At 52.0% G+C, this 12,576-nt stretch overlaps 1 protein-coding gene across 5 annotated transcripts in view; it reads left to right on the forward strand.

Annotated features, from left to right (window-relative positions):
• MAP2K7 (mitogen-activated protein kinase kinase 7) overlaps positions 1-12,576 on the forward strand; it is a 65,782-nt gene that overhangs the window by 23,171 nt on the left and 30,035 nt on the right. The window lies entirely within an intron of this gene.

Genomic DNA, 12,576 nt, shown 5'->3' on the forward strand with positions numbered 1-12,576 from the left:
ACTACTCGAGTGGAAATGTTGCTGGGGGACAGACTGAGTGTGGGGCGAGGATTTTCACAACTGATTGGAATTCCAGATTAAACTGAAGATGTAGCCATAATTAAAGGCATCTTAACCCTTTCCTCTCCTCTGACCTTGGGTTCACCTATACTTAAATCATTACATCAATACAGTAGTGGGTTTTTCATACCCCAGAGAGTTGTGGCTATGTCGGTTAAGTTCCCCCATCTACACCTGCCCTTGTAGACACACCTTCAGTTCCCATGAGTTAGGCTTCGGGTAGAAAATGGTGGTGTGAGAAGTAGAGAGACGATTGTTTATTTTTTCTGTTCTCTACTGGCTCTCATTTGATTGGATGCCTTCAGCTGCACTGTAAGGTCAGGTCAGATTATCCAGGGACCCAGTCCTAGGAGGCGCTGCCATGAGTGTTAAGCTGTGCCAGCTGGCATGGCTTTATTTGTGCCCAGACTGCTAATTCTGCTAGGGATGCAGCTCTGCCTGCTGCCATGTTCCTGAAATTGCTGAAGTCCATGGGCACAATATGCACAATACATACTCCCACACCACTTTTCCCTTGGCTTGAACCAGGTGGGGACTTCCCCATCACCTTCATGGCACCAGTGCTGCTGTAGAGACATAACCTCTGCTCCCGGCTTGGCAGGTATCAGTTGCTTCTAGTAGAGGCCTCTTGAGGTGCAGTTGTAGTCCTGGTGAGATAACCAGGCCCATGCTGATCTGATCTCTCTCTAGCCTCCTTCCATCAGAGACAGGTGCAGCTTTTCTGGTAGTTATTTTTAATGTCGTCTTTTACTCCTTGCTTGACTTCAGTTTTCTTTCTCTGCAGGTTTCTCTTTCATTCCCTTTGCCAGTTCCTTCCTTTTCATGTTGATCTCAAGGTCTAGGAACTCTCAGATGGAGGGGGCCCTGGCACTGGGTGCAGGCATCCCCCAGCACTGAATGAATGAGGTGTACCAACAGTCTTCATTACAGTAAAATTCCATTAGTCCGGCATCCAATGCTCCGGGACTCCTGATGGTCCGGCACCATCAGGAACCTGGAAGTGCTGGGGCAGCCGGACAGGCTTCCCCCATTCAGCTGCTGCTGAAACTGACCAGCAGCTGAATCGGGGAAGCCGGGAGCAGAGCAGCTGGGGTGCTGCCGGGTTGGTCTCGTAGCGCTGCCCCTTGGGGCTGCGGGACCAACCCGGCAGCACCCCAGCTGCTCTTGGGGACGCCTGGGACAGAGCAGCTGGAGTGCTGCCAGGTTGGTCCTGCAGCGCCAAAGGACTGCGCTGCGGGACCAACCCGGCAGGACCCCAGCTGCTCTGTCCCAGGCGTCCCCAAGAGCAGCTGGAGTGCTGCTGGATTGGTGCCGTAGCGCCGCCCCTCGGCACTGCGGGACCAAACCGGCAGCACTCCAGCTGCTCTATTGCAGGCATCCCCAATTCAGCTGCTGCTGAAACTGACCAGCAGTGGCTGAATCAGGGACGCCTGGGGCAGAGCCGGACTATCCTAAGGGGGGCTATGAGGGGTCTGGGGTGGCATCCCCTCCCACCCCACTCCAGACCCCTCATAGCCCCCCCCTTCTGATAGTCCGGCATATCTGATAATCCGGCACCCCCTGGGTCCTAAAGGTGCCGGATTATCGGAAGTTTACTGTAGTTAAAATCCTTGAAAACTAGCCAGCATCTCTCTCTGGCTCATAAACCCTCATAATTGGCAATGGGTGCAGAAACAGCCTGATTTCCAAGGAAATTCATGGCAGATTATTCAGGACTGGAACCAGATCACTGACCAAGTCGATCAGGAGAGCACCTGACTCTAGAATGGTAGCAGTGGAGGTGGGCTGTGAATCCACCGTCATCTCCTCCATTCCAATTGAGTAGTGAGGGATCCTGGCCAAAATCTTCCCAAGTGGCTGGTAATTTAGGGTGACTCCAGTTTTGGAGGGGGGGTGGGGCTTGGAGAAGGAAAAGCAAACCAAGTCACCTTAAAAGGATCTGCAGTTTTTTTCACAGAAGGCTGAACCCTGCCCTCCCTTAAAATTTCACCCCCGTTAAGGGTCTCTGGACCCTCCCAGTGGCTAAGGACCCTCCCACTGAAAGCCAATGGTAGGATAAAGCTCAGTGTAGTCTCCACTCACTCCTCAGTCAGCCAATGAATGAGGAGCTCTCCCCGCACTCGCTAGAAAGTTGGTTGGTGGGTGAGAACTCCCTCAGCCATAAACATAATGGGGCCAGAAACATGGGATTCCCACTTAGTGCTCTCCTTGTCTTCCCTGCCTGCCAGGAAATGAAAGGGCCCCATTTGTGAGTGTTATAAGCCTGACTATTGTGAGGAACTGCCTCAGACTCCCTAGGGACGGACACACAGGTTAATTCCCCTCCCCCCTTGCCTAGTGCAGGATTGTTCCTTACAGGGCACTTGGGCAACCTGGTTTCGAACACCCCAAGCAGAGATTTGTGAGTGAGGACACAGGAGACATCATTCCACATTGAATAGGTCAGACAGTCAGCAATCATTCTCTCCAGCAGCCTAAACTCCCTTTTGCTACTTTTCATCCTGTTGGTTTCCCTGGCCATGCCCTGTGCTGCTTTACCAGTGCTGGGAATTTGCCCTGATGCTGCAAGCCTCGGATGGCCTGGACACAGCTTCACCTCGGTTCACGCTGTACTTGTGCAAACCACAGCTTTGCCAACCTGTGCCAGTGGCAGGCCTGGGACAAATAGATGAGACCTCAGCCATCATCCGAATGCCCAAGGCTACATCTATACCGTAGCGCTAATTTGGGATACCAGAGGTATCCCGAAACAGCTATCCCGTGTCTTAACAGCAAGCCCGTTGTTTTAAAGTAGAACAGGCTCGCTATTCCGACATCCCTGTAAACCTCGTTCCGCAAGGACTAAGGGATGTTTCGGAATAGTGGGTTATTTTGAAATGTGGCGCTGTGTAGACTGTCAAATTACAAAATAAGCTATTTTGAAATTGACTTGAAATAAGCTATGGAATTTGCATAGCTTATTTCAAGCAACGGGTGCAGCATAGATGCACCCCAAGTGACCAGGGGTGCATCTCCCTCACCTGCCTCTCTAACATCCATTCTCACCCAGGAACTGTCCGGTTGGAGCAGTATCCAGCACCCATCCTGTGCCCATGGTCAATTTCCGCAGGTCTGGGAGTCACCCGCAGCCCAAGCCGTGTGCAGATGCACACCCCCACACAGTCTACACTATAAAGCCGTTGCTGGAAGGGTGTTTTTTTTTCACACCCTTGACCCACATTGCTATGCCAGTGTAAGTTTTAAGTTTAGACTAGGCACAAATGGTGGCTTTTCTCTCTGCCCTCCTCTCCCCTACATACCCTCTTGGTTTTATGTTCACTGGCAGCCTTTCTGCACCCCTTCTGCCTCCTTCCTCTTTCACCCCCACCCTCTCACACCACTCCCCTTTAACGTAACCCCTCGGCGCATACACTGGAGTGGCTGACCTCTGCCTGCAGCATGTTTCCCCTCCTTGCCTTGTTGGTTCTCCATGTGACAAGCTGGGGAGCGGTTAGATTGCATGCCCCAACAGTAGCGTAGCATGCAGGCTTCTGGAATGGAGAGCATGAGCAAGGCGCGTGCTGTCGAAATGGAGTTGGGGGTAGGGGCTGGTCGGAAGCATCTACTCCCAAATCCTGGGGAGTAGGGAGGCTGAAGCAATGTGGGTGGAGTTTGGGTCGGGATTGGTCTTGCACGCTGAACCACTTTGTGAAGAGATACAGGTACTAAAACCTGTGCCGCCAGAGATCAGAATTACAGACTCGAGCTCAACTGCCAGACATGGGCTGGGTGAGCTTGTCTGGCCTGTGTCATGTGGCTGTCAGCCTGGATGATCGGTGTCCCTTTCTGTGGGAGATCCCGTAGCCAGCCCTTGCCCTTGTTTTAACTCAGGTGACTCATTGAGGAAAAAGCCCAACTGCTCAGTGCATCCTGCTGGTTTTTCTCTCCATCACAGTCGCTCCAGTTTGTTAGCAGAGCAGGAGTGTGGGCTGCCACTCCTCCTTCCCCAGTTCCTATCCCCAAGCCCTGCTTGCCTCTGCAGTCACAAGGAATGTGTCACTGGGGGTGTGGCGCTCTGAGTCAGAGTGATCCCCGCTCTTTGCTCCCTAGAGCCCCATGACACACACACCTTAGCCTGTTGTCCTTGCTCATTTTAATCCTGAGTGTGTGTGCAGGAATCCCCTTGGATAATATGGGCTCCCATACTCCAGTCACACAGCCCTGTGGGAGAGGAGTCATAAGAATGGCCATATGGGGTCAGTCTAAAGGCCCATCTAGTCAGTATCCTGTTTTCCAGCAGTGGCCAATGGCAGGTGCCCCCAGAGGGAATGAACAGAACAGGGAATCATCAAGTGATTCCCTCCCTTGTCACCCATTTCCAGCTTCTGACAAAGGCTAGGGACACCATCCCTGCCCATCCTGGCTAACCGCCACTATTCTCCATAAATTTAACTAGCTCTTTTTGAATCCTGTTAAAGTCCAGGCCTTCACAACATCCTCTAGCAAGGAGTTCCACAGGTTGACTACATTGCATGAAGGAGTACTTCCTTTGTTCAGGAAACAAAGGAGGGCAGGAGATAAATTTGCTGAATTTCCCAAGGAGTTTAGGAGCACAAGCCTCACAAAAAGTAAAGTGGGAGCTATACTCTTGAATTCCTTGGGCACTTCCAAAAGTCTGTCCCAGAATCCCTAATAACCAGGTGAGTCCTTGGAGCCTGGATTGGAAACCCTCTTTGTGTGGCTAGAGGCCTTGGCTCCATTTTATATGGAACTTGCCTGCTAAGGGCCAGATCCTGCATTGTGAGAGTGACACCAACCCTGCTGAGCCCACTGGAAGCGGAGGGCACTCGGCAACTGCTGAGAGGATCGGGCCCCTGGGGCAGAATTCTCCTCTCCTAGCTGCACAGCAGCACTTGGTGTCTGTGGGCAATTCCCACTGCTGTGTGTGGAGGGGGCGCACAGTGCCAGGCTCCAGCTGAAGAGACTTAGTGGTCCATATTGGCATATTAGTTGGGATAGCTCTATCAATTCCAGGGGCAGTACCCTGTTTGTCTGGGCCAGGTTCCACCAGCTGGCCCACTGCTTTTAGTGGTGTGACACCAGCTTGGAAGCTGGTCCTATTGATTTCAGTGGAGTGACACTGTTTTACACCAGCTGGGAACTTGGCCCCATTAACTCCTGTAGGTTGAGACTCCTTACACCGGTTGGGATTCTGGCCATACTGATCCCAGGGGAGAGATACCAGTTTGTACCAGCTGGAGACCTGGAGTGACTGACACCAGTGGAAAGATGCCAGTTTACGTCTGCTGGGGACCTGGCCTCATGGACTGCAGGGAAGAGATGCTAATTTACACCAGCTGGGGTCTGGACACTTGTCTACAGTTTGGTAGTGGAGACCCACCTCAAGCAAATATTGCTGCCTGCAGAGCACTGTGACCCCAGTCCCGTCTCCATTTGAATCCCAGGCAGAATGATTCCAAGGAGGCAGGACCAAACCGTTCGCTGTTAACCTGACTGAGTGAGTTTGGGCCCTAGAAAGTCTGCAGGGAACTTTGTGTTTTGTGGGAAAAACTGGCGTTACCAGCTGAGGCTGACCAGCTGCTTTCACCAGAGTTTCCTTTTCCTTAAAGTGTAAAGTTCAGGTTTGATACCCAGTTGTGCTGAATGACATTTGTGTTGTGCATCAGGTTGGGCTCGTTGATCATTAACAGCCCTGTCTGGCCTTAAAACCGTCCCCGTGTCTGACTGACTGAAGCACAGCAGCCTTGTGATCTTAGCTCACAACCAGAAAGTGAAACTGACTTAAGATAAAAGGAAACTGGCCCAGTTTCACTGTCCTTGGGACACCAGAAGGAGCATAGGCTGAATGGTGAAAAGTAAAATGAGACGGAAACATTCTTTGTTCTAATCAGTGGTGTGTTAGCAACTGTCCAAGGGGTATTGGCCCTTTTTAGAAGGGGCCTGTCCCATTGCACCTGCACTGATACCTGCTTCCCAGCTGGGTTTAAAGCAAACACCTGGCTGTTCTGAACACAGGTGAGTGTTGGCAGATGCCTACAGACACTGCGGACAGTCAAGGTTCCTGCATGGCTCTGTTATAAGGCCCCAGTTCCTCCCTTTGTGCCCAGTTCACAGCAAGTGTCAGTCCAGGTGCACTGGGCCTCCCCTCTTGAAGAAGCCCATCAGCTTGTGACAATAACACGTGGGAGGGACCCGTGTCTTCTAGGAAGTCAAACTAGATGTCACATTGGTCCCTTATGACCTTAAAATCATGTGCCTTTAAGGACTATTGCGTCCTGTAGCAGCTCAGTCTCAGAGGGTGCTGAGAACTCCATGGGCTTTGCTAGATGAGATCCAAAGAGCTCAGTGCCGGGCGGGAAATAGTTTTCTCGTCATGGGAGAGTTTTCAGGATTTTGTTTTTTTTCACTGTTCCAAAGCAGGCTGGAAAGTCAAAACCTGATAAATTGTCACACATTTTCCGTGATCCTGGGGAAACAGTTTGGTTTGTGTTAACCGACATGTTTTCATCACGTCAAAATGCTTGATTTTTATTTTATAATTTTAAAATCTTTTTTGTAGTATAAAAAGGTAGATTTTTTTTTCCCCCAGAGATGTTTCGTTAACACCAAACTTTTCCCACGGACTCTTTGACGACCGAATGCTTTGCGAGAAAATTCTCAACAAGCTCCTCGGAGGCAGGATCAGGCTTAGTGGGTCTCTCCTGGGTTGTAACCGTACTCACTATAGTGGTACCTTGCACCTTGATTGTGAATAGGACGTGGATTTATGGAGCATGTTCTCCCTCCCCCTCGAAAAAGACGACCAGTTATTAAAGAAGAAAGAATACAGCCTGTTATGGAAAAAGAAAATCGGGTAGAGACACAAATGTAGGGCTCTGGATACTGCCCTGCTTAGAAAAATGGGTGTCGGATTCTCTACATTGTCCCTGGTTGTGTCTTTTTTCAGGGATGCTGATCATGCAGGGTCCAGTACAGCCAGGTTGCATGTATCAGGAGGAAGCCCACCTCTATGTTAATGCATACTGCTCCTGTTCCCTTTCCAAACCCAGCCGTGGAGCGCATGCCATTGAAACTGACCCTGGAATTGCTCTGTAGCACAGCTATTCCTTGAGCAAATCCAGAAGTTTGGAGGAGGCTGTGAAACCAGATTACTCAGAGTGCCTCAAATGTGCTAAAACCCCATTAAAAGACATAGCAGTGGAATGTTTTGGTTTTCATCATGCCCTGATTCCTGAGGGATTTGTGCCAGCAGCTTCCTCTTGTGTTTCCTTTATAACCAATGGGCTTAAAAGTGTTTTGCATTAATGCTTTTGGCAAACATCCAGATTGCCTCCCTTGGAGCTGGGTTATAGGGTTGTGTTATCCTTATTTTGCTGATGGGTAACCGAGCCACCGATTCTGCAGTCGACCCAAAGCCATGCAGTCAGGCCAACTCTCAGAACTGGCTGGTGGTTTTGGGTGCTGACTTGGAGATGACTTAGGTTGAGGTAGGTGAGGGTTAGTCTCATTCAGCCATGGGAACACAAGAATGGCCAGACTGGATCAGACGAAAGGTCCATCTAGCCCAGTGTCCTGTCTGCCAACAGTGGCTGATGCCAGGTGCCTCGGAATGAACAGAACAGGCAATCACCAAGGGTGTGGCTAGACTACAGGGTTTTGTCGACTAAAGTGGACTTTGTCGACAAAACTATACCTGCGTCTACACTACCGCCGAGTTCTGTCGATATAACGGCGACAGAACTCGGCAGTTTTGTCGACGGCGGTAAACCTCATTCTACGAGGAATAACGCCTTTTGCCAACAGAGTTCTGTCGAAAGAAGGCGTTATTTCATCTACACCGTCCTTTGCGTCTACACTCTCACGTCGACAAAGCGGCTTGCTTTGTCGACAGAACTGGCTATAGTCTAGATGCTCTTTGTCAACAGAATCTGTTGACAAAGCCTCCGTCGACAAAAGCCTTACGGTGCAGTGTGGACGCACCCCCTGTGATCCCAAGACCTCCTGGTGAGTTGTGTAGGTTTATAGCACATGGGTCAGCAGATCTGCCACTGCCTTGCCACTTGGGACATCTAGGTTTTGTCTCTGACTCCTCCACTGACCAATTGTGTGACCTGTGAATCACGTCCCTGCTCCATGCCTCAGTTTCCCCCATTTGTCTATTTCAGCTGTGCTTTTGGGGGCAGGGATAGTCACTCATTAGGTGCCTGTGCAGCACCCAGCATGCTGGGGGCCCCAATACTGATCAAGGGAGCAGGGGATCTCCCTTGAGCTCATGCTCTTGGCCAGGGTCTGTAAGTGCTGCCGTAATACCAAGAAATAATATAGTTTTCCTGCTTTGTAAGATCCCTCTTCCTCTGGCGCATGTTGGAAGAACCCAGACAAACAATGGGGGAAACAGACTCCTGTGAAAGTGAGCAAGCAGCAAGTGATGCCAGATGCACAAAGCAAACAAACTGGGAATGAACAGAGAGGGGCATTTTGTCTCTGGTCTCGTAGCCGGAGTGAGCCAGGACTTTCCCTGCAGGTCCCCACTTCTCAGACAGCAGCACTGTGTTCAGCGCTGGCAGGGAGCCTTTGGAGCTGCCAGCTGTTAGCCAGCCTGTGAGTGGCAGAGCAGGCAGGAGTCCTGCACTAGGCACTGGCACTCCCTTCGCCATCTGCCCTGGGAACCGGCTCCCTTCCATGCTCGGTCTGAAGTGTTGAAATTTCCTCACTCGCTGTTGTTGGGACGGGAGTGGGACTTACTGCAGCACCTCCTGGCCTGGGCTATGAGGGGTGTAGGGAAGGGGTGGGCAATAATTTTTGACGCAGAGGCACTACAGACATTTTTTAATTGGCCCTGGGCCACCCCAGAAGGGGCGGGGCCTCAGATGGAAGGGCACTGCCTGTTTCCCCACCCACTGATCTGGGAGTGGGGGAGTGCAAAGTCTTTGTTCCCCCAGAGAGAACTGGCAGCTGTTCTAAACAGCTGTGGGGTCCCTCTAGTCCTCCGCACCCCTGGCAGTGGGAGGAGGCTTTGCGTGCTCCCCCTTGCAGCCCCCAGGTCAATCAGGGCCTGGGGGGAGGGAACACGTGAAGTCGCTCCCTGCCCCCGCCCTGCAAGGGAGCACAGCGCTTACAGTCACCTGCCCCCTGAGCAGTAGCTGGCGGTTTACTAACTGCTGAGCTCCTTTCACAGTGGGAGGAGACTTCACGCACTCCTCTTGCCCCCAGGCCAATCAGGGCTTTGCGCACTTGATTGGCCTGGGGGTGGGGGGTGGGGGGGAGCGTCAGGGCCTCTGTGGGCCGGATCAACTTGCTTGGAGGGCCGGATCCGGCCTATACAGGCCCTTTTGCCCACGCCAGTATAGGGTCTAGGCCCATCTCTGGCCTGCTTTGTGACAAGACAAAACTGGTTAAGGAGGGGAGGGAAAACAAGCATGGGGAGGGGGAAGAGACTTGCCTAGGACCTGTAGTAAATCCATGGCAGAGCCAGAACAGAACTCAGATCTCCAGCTGCCCTAGCTACTGCCACTGAAGTCACTTCAAATGAATTGGGCTTGGAATTGGATGCTAACGAAGGCTTTGGGAGCTGGTGCATTTGGCTGTCATCATGACAGGACGAATCATGCAGGGGAGGCAGCTGATTGTGTGGCTGGGAAGAGAATGTCGCACTTTGACAAGCAGCAGTTAAAGGTGGAGGGACTCAGTTTAGCGTTACGAATCAGTGCAGGCGCAGCCCGTGCACATATGCATTGCTTCTGTGATGTAGCACTCCCCTTATTTACCCCGGTGGAGGGCTTGGCCCTATATTTCTAGTCGGGTGGGACCTTTCGAAGAGAACTTTGGGGAAAAGGTGCAGGACGAACTGGGTTGCTTCACATGGGAGTGGAACGGGTCCAAGTTCTGGCTCAAGCCCTTCTAGTATTGCAGCACTTGGATACAGGAGCAAATGTGGAAGCAAAGTTCAAAAGGGGGCATGATTTGTGATTAGAACCATTTCAACAGACGAGCCTGTGCCCGAACGCCTGGGTTCTACTGGTTCTGCTGGGCTTGCCCAGGCCAAGTGTCTCCAGGGGGCCCGTCTATGAGGTGGGTAATACTCAGTGTGTTAGAGCGTATTTGCACTTGTGCTTTGGGATCCTCTGATTCCAAGGAGTAAAGTCTCTGCTTGGTTAAGACTCTTCAAGCTCATTCAGATTGAGCAGCTTCAAGCTGTGTTGGGGCAGTGTGGAAAAATGGTGGTTCTTTGGCCTGTGTTGGGTTCTGGCTCAGTCAGTGGGAATTAGAGGTGTGTGTTTGAAAGGATCCGGGTCCTTCACCAGTGCCCTGGTCGCAGCAGCTGCAACTCCTGTCTCCTTGGCACAGCATGCTTTGAACCTTCGTTGAGTGGCCTCTCAGTCCCAGCTTACTGGCTGCTGCGACTCCTAAGTGGCCTTGCCATTGGGGTAACAGCCTAGGGTAGCTTGGCTTGGCCATGGAGAACTGGTATGGGAAGATTCTGGAAATGACTTGAGGTGGGCTGCTTTTCATAGTAAGCTACGGTCAGATTCCACTCTGCTGAGCTGCAGTAACTCCACTGACCTTGGTGGTGGTGCTTTGGGCAGCATGAGACCAGAACATGGCTGCAATTTTCATCGAGTTCTACCATCAGCCTCCCCTGCCTTCAACAAGAGGGCACAGCCTGTGGGCGGCGGAAGGACCACAGATCGCAGCATGCAGTGCTCTACCTTCCGAGACCTGGCAGCACTGGATGCTGCAGTCTGTAGTCTCCTGAGGCCAGCTTGAGCAGTGGGATGTGGACCACGGGTGTGCTGCAGGAGGCTATAGCTCTGAGTTTCTGGAGGGGCAGCTTTATTTCAGGCCTGTGGGAGGATGCAGTCCTTCCCCGTTACCTGTGTGATAAGGCCAGGGAACAACCACAGTGACCTCCCTGCTCTTTCAGAGACTTGCTCCAGTAAAACTTGGCTTCAAACTTCCAAGGGCAACCAGTGGGGCTTGGTTTCACTGCTCATCCGGGCAGGATCCTGGCCTTGTGGCGGCAGAACTGTTAACTAGGGGAAGATGCCTTCATGTTCACATTGATCTGTGAAACCTGAAGAGGCTCCATCTGTGACCACTTCCTTAACTCTCACCTGACGGACTCCTTACATTTAAGGCATGCTGCCAGTGCCCGTTGGCTGAATTGTAGCAGACCATGCCGAGGTGCAGCGGGGAGCAGGGGCAGCAGGCTGGAGAGTGCAAAAGTGACTAGGAGGATTTAGTTAGGTATATCTCCATATTATATATTATCTCACAGAGCTGGAAGGGACCTTGAGAGGTCATTGAGTCCAGGCCCCTGCCCTCATGGCAGGACCAAGCACCATCCTTGACAGATTTGCCCCAGATCCCTAAATGGTCCCCTCAAGGATTGAGCTCACCACCCTGGGTTTAGCAGGCCAAGGCTCAAACCACTGAGCTCTCCCATGCCCATTGTATCGTTAAATCTCAAATCTGGGTGCCTGGGTTCCCTGCCCACTGGCCTCGAACAAATCACCCAGCTCCTGCAGTGCCCAGGCTATAAAACCCACCCGGGTGAGCTGATGTAGGGAAGTGTTAGGATCATTTGTGACCAGTCTGCAATCCAAGCCCAGCTGTATCCTGTGCATCTCTGCATCTAGCGCTTGGGATCCAGCCCAGTACAGTCACTACCAACAGCTGTTACCACTTTTCTGAGGCCTGGGGTGAGCAACCCTAATTTAAGAGAGAAACAGATTTTTGCCAGGAAAATCTGCTTTATTGAACCTTGGAACTTAATGAGCCAAGAAGATTCATTATGTTTAACCTGGCCAGTCGCCCCGTGGTGGCCTGTTCAGCATAGTTCCCTACAGTCCGTTCTTTATCCTGTCCAGTGATTTTTAAGAATGGGGGCGGGTAGTTAATATTTACTGGCATGTCTCTCCCCTCCAATGATGGCCCATTCTTTCCCAGCACCTGACACACCCCGTGTAAAAAATAGGGTCCCTAAATGCTTCACGATGGGAGTCCCTCCCTTGGGTGCCTGCAGGCAAACCTGGCTTTGCCTCCCTGGGTCAATCCAGCTACATTGGTCTCCCCCTACCTCTGCCGCCAAAGCTAGTAGGGCTGTCCCTGATCTGGGGCTCTGCCTTTGGCTGCATGGACCTTTGACCTGCTTCCTGCTTCTGTGAGACGGCCCAGGGTCCCTGTGCGTTGAAATTTGCATGGGTGCCCCTCTGGGAGGGTCAGTCCGGTTGGTGCAGCTCAGGGGGATGTGAACATCATGCTAGTCCCGCATCCTCCCAGATCCTGGTGTGAATGTGACTCTGCCCCTTTCCAGGGGAATTCCAAAAGATCAAAATCTAATTGTTCCCCTTGTATGGCAGCCTCAGCGATGACTCGAGTGTGAATGGGCCATAGAGGGAGGTGTGCCCTCCCCACACACTCTCAGGCTGCGCACGGTGTCCAGCACGCTAGCCACATGTGGCTATTTGGCCAGTTGAGTGTGGCTAGTTGGCTGTAGCAGAAGCCACTCTAGGG

This window comes from Pelodiscus sinensis, chromosome 31, assembly GCF_052426305.1.
Source record: "Pelodiscus sinensis isolate ZL-2025 chromosome 31, ASM5242630v1, whole genome shotgun sequence".
NCBI lineage: Eukaryota > Metazoa > Chordata > Testudines > Trionychidae > Pelodiscus > Pelodiscus sinensis.